A 4,480-nucleotide genomic window follows, 5' to 3' on the forward strand; every position below is an offset into this window, starting at 1 on the left:
GATGTAATGAACTTGTAATTGTTCTATCTGATTTTTCACTGATAAGGCTTCAAACTCCTATCTACTTTGTTCTGGACTGAAGAATGGCTCCTCCTCCCTGAACAGTTTTCCTACTGTTCAGTCAACAGGAAACTGAAAACCAAACCATATTTAGCTGAGAAGATCTAGGTACATCAGGCAAGCATCCTGAAAATACTGCAGAGCTTCTTTCTGGGTCTGCTCTTAGGAATATTCATTTAGAGAAACTCTGGAGCATCTGACAGATGCTACACATTCTCATCACACACACATTTGTGAAGGTTGCCTACTATCATGGGCACAAATGTGGGAGTAGCGATGCAGAAACATATGCATCATATTTAGATTTCTACATGTGCAAATCTAATTATAATCAGAGAGGCACAGTACATTTTAAACTGGATTTCTTTTCCCTTTGCTATTGCCTTCCCATCAGATACATCTGTTGGAAGGCAATGTCTGTGGGCAGTGACATAACCACACACAGAGAGCAGGAGAATTGGAAGTCAAGCAAAACTTCTGACTCTATAATGTTATGGCAAGTTCCTAAATGTTGGTATACTATGATGCCTTAGCAGGCTGTGCCTCAGGAGATGGCTAAACACATATTTTGAAGACCTTTAAAATCTGAGACAAGTGCAAGTGGGGGAAAAAAACCATTGTCTAAAAAATAAAAATTGTTTAGTTGTAACTTAACACTAACAACAGCTAGAAAGAAGGAAGAGTAGTTGGCTTTTTGTGGAGGGATGGAATGTAAGAGAATAGTGCAGTAGGTAATCTCACACCTGAGGAGCTGCAGCTGTGCCAATCACCAAAGATTAGGAACAGGTGGGCCCTTAACAGGCCACAGCTGTGTCCAATTAGAAGGGTGCTACAAAAGAGAGGCTTAGGTGGTTGGGAAGAGAGTTGGAGTTTGTTGGCCGTGCTGTGAGGAGCTGCACATGGGAAATCACCAAGAAGGTATGGGACTTTTGAAATGAGATGACAACGGGTTTTAATGTTTATCTAAAAGAATACCAATGATGAGCAAAAGGTGGTTATTTAAGAAACAACATGCTTTCTGACATATTTTGCTGTAATATCGTGGTACTTTATTGTCCTGCTTTGACTTTTTTTGCTTGCTCTGTGCAATGTATTTCTTTTTTGTTAATGTTAATTTCTGCTTTTTTTTATTGCCAAACTGAAAATAGTTTTCTTCCTTCTCCTCTTCCTGCCACTATTATAGCTGAATGGTCTCAATTTCTTGTTTCTACTTGGAATATTTTTCCTCATTTCTTGAAGCAGTGGTTTTCTCTAGATGTTAGGACTAAATTAATTTTTGTGATGAGGTTCTATCATGTGACTTAAATACTCTGCCCACTTTTTCTACTAACTTTGAAGCTTCAAATTTGACTCCTTATTCTATAAATAGTGTTTAAAAAATAAAAAACCCAAACTCAACACAGCAAAAAAAACCCCTTGAAACCAATTCAAAACCCCTCATGATTGGTTAGCCTCCTACTTGATATTTTTTTAAACATATTAAAATTAAAGTTTCACAGATTTGTGTTTGCATTCCTGATATTAATTTGAATTATCACATTTTATTCCAATGTCTGAAGAAGAGTCTATTCCGTAAATAGGTATATCTTTTAATCAATCTCTCAGAATCTTTTAAAGCTCTTCAGTTCAGAGTTTCACATGACTTTATCCCCTGTAGACTCACCTCATCACTTTGAAAAGGCATTTCTGTATTTAGACCATGACAAATTTGCTATGCTTGCTTTTCAGAGCACCTGAAGTCATGGAAATATCTTAATTCTTTTTCCTTTTTTTTTCCGTTCACCCTCCCTTTTAAAAGGAAACAAGGAAAAAGGGGAATGACCTTGTAGTGTAACAAGTGGCTGTCCTGAAGCAGCACCGTGTCCTTAGCCTGGCTTTGCTGTGTGCTTTGCAGTATTTGCTCTGCAGCCTGCAGACAAACCAGCAGCAGCTGCCTGGTGCTCTGCTCCCAGTGAATGGGGTCCCTTGACAGCCTGCAGTACATCACATTCCCCTGGGCTTCTTCAGCCCCACCGTTCTCCAGGACACCCTGTACAAAATCCGCAGTGTCTCTGTGCTGGGGGTGGCAGCATCTGGGTGTGGGAAAACCCTTCAGCAAAGCTGAGCGTGTTCCTGCCCCTGCAGCAAAGTTCTGGAATGATGAAAGCTTAATAAATTCAGTTTTGTTTTGCAGAACACTGTGGAACAGAATTGGAATTTGATCAGATATATTCTGAGTGTAGTAAGATAGTAATTGGCTTTAAACTTATCCACCAAAGCTGTTAATGTAATTAATTGAGTAATTGAACAGTTTAAGATGAAAGAAACATTTTTTTTTGGTGGTGCATACTATTATCACACTGGAAAAAGTGTTCACCTTTCTCAAGAAAAGAATACTTCATGATGGGTAGATGGAATTTTTTTTCATGAAGCAAGGGACAAAGTGTTGTCAGTCTGGTGAAACAGAGAGAAAAGCCTTCCATCAATGTTTGTTCCTCTCTGTTTGTTCAGTACTCCCAGTAACGCTTTCAGATGTGGTATGAAAGGGAAGTGTGGCATCTCCTATTACCAACTGTTTGCTGAAGAAGACAATATGAGAAGTAGGTTTCCTAGAGGCTGCTCAGCATACCTGAGTTGATAGGAGGAAATGCAGACAAAATTTAAAAGCCTCTTCAGAACCATACCACAGGCATTTTGCCCTCCCCAGAAGATAAACTTCCATCTGAGTACCCTAGGTGGAAAAAAATAGCAAGGGTATTCATATGTAAAATGGGAAAAAATTGCCTGTTGCTTAAAAATTTCATTTTGGTACAATGTTCAATGTTTAGTGGCCAACTCCTGGCCAAACTAGTAAGAACTGGGTTGGCATACTGGGTTCTTATGTGTGTTCACTAGGAAATTGCTAAAGTTGTCACCACACTGGTTAATAGGTCTGACCCATATCACAGCATGAATGAGAAATGCCTGCCCTGCCTTAGGTAGTCTTTTCTCTGTAGGCCTGTTGTAGCTGATACATTTCCTTAGATAAAGTGAATATTAATGAACATTGTGACAAACCAGCTGGGCTTCCATAGCTTTTGTGTGTTGGGGTTGGGTTTTCTTTTGGTTTAAGTCAGGTAGTTTGGTTTGGTTTTTCTTTTGGTCTTTGAATCATGCAGTGCTGAGCTTTTTAACCTCATTACTCAGATCAGGACAAGATTTTATCCTGTGCCTCTGAGTCAACACAGGCACCCAGAACACTCACAATCCCATAGCAAGGACACAGTCAATTTATTTCTATTACCTTGCTAGCAGGGGCATCCCTGAGGCAGCACCTGGTCAGAGGCACATCAGCAGAGACGTGGACACTGTTGCACTCAGTCCATGTTGGAAGTCGCTGTCCTGCTGTTCCCACAGGTATTTCCATGGTTATTCCCAGCTGCAGGGTCGTTTAAGCCATTTAGATTCCTCCTGGTCACATTTCTGCTTCCCAACAATGTCTATAGCACAGCCAGTGGTGTTGCACAAAGAAAGAAGGAATTCAGAATGAGGAGGGAAAATTTTTCCACCACAGCTTTAAAGATGACTGCGGAGATGGAGTAGCCTTTAAAAAGTACCTGCAGAACTGGAGAAGCCTGGTCAATTTTGTCAGGAGATAAAATGTCATGTTGATGTGTTTGATGTGTTTAGAACAACGTAGCACTGAGATAAAGTAGCAGCACATTTCTGAGGTTCCACTTGCAAGTTTCCATTAACGCTTTAGCATTTGGGCCAGCAGCTGTTCTAGTTTCAACCTAATGTTTATTATTACTGGAAAGAGATAGCTCCCTTGGAGAATGAACAGGCACCCTGGGTTTCCTTTTCATAGCACAGTGCTGGCTTTTGGAAAGAGCAGAAAAGAGTTTTTCTCTGTCATCCCAAGCAGGGCTGCCTGGTCACACCCTTGCAATACTGTGAAGCTTCACTTATTTTTCAATAATTGAAAATAATCTTGCAGACTAATGTGATGCTTTATCTGAGCTGATTTGGTGATATTTTCTGTAGTTTTGGATGCATACAACTGGCTTCTTCTTTCATTTTCCCCTTTTCAACCTTTTTTTTAGATTGAGTTCTTCTCACCCCTTGCTGTAGCATTCTGAAGAAGTTTGCTTGCATTAAGCGATTAATAAAGGCAAGTTAATGATGAGTCTAGAAAACTTTGTTTTATCCTTCACCGCTCTGGGTATGATCTGAAGATTTTCTGTGACCCTGTATGGGAATTTGGGAATTTCCATTCCAAATTTGCGAATGGGACTAATAAACTTTTTTTTTGTGTTTTTTCCATACTTGATTACAGAAGCTGCCTGTGGGGGGGTTCTGCCATAATAATATAAGCTAATGTAGGTCTCAAGTTGAAACACATTCCCTGTATTGAGTCAGGATCTAGATGTAGATATTTTTAATGGATATTTTTATAATTCAT

General features: G+C 39.7%; 1 long non-coding RNA gene across 1 annotated transcript; it reads left to right on the plus strand.

Moving 5' to 3' along the window:
* The first annotated feature begins 944 nt into the window (after positions 1-944).
* Positions 945-4,205, plus strand: LOC132087262 (uncharacterized). Its single transcript, XR_009420491.1, has 3 exons — positions 945-978; positions 3,331-3,435; positions 4,122-4,205. It is a non-coding gene; the product is annotated as an uncharacterized LOC132087262 (long non-coding RNA).
* The last annotated feature ends 275 nt before the right edge of the window (positions 4,206-4,480 follow it).

This window comes from Ammospiza nelsoni, chromosome 2 (genome assembly GCF_027579445.1).
Source record: "Ammospiza nelsoni isolate bAmmNel1 chromosome 2, bAmmNel1.pri, whole genome shotgun sequence".
Taxonomy (NCBI): Eukaryota; Metazoa; Chordata; class Aves; order Passeriformes; family Passerellidae; genus Ammospiza; species Ammospiza nelsoni.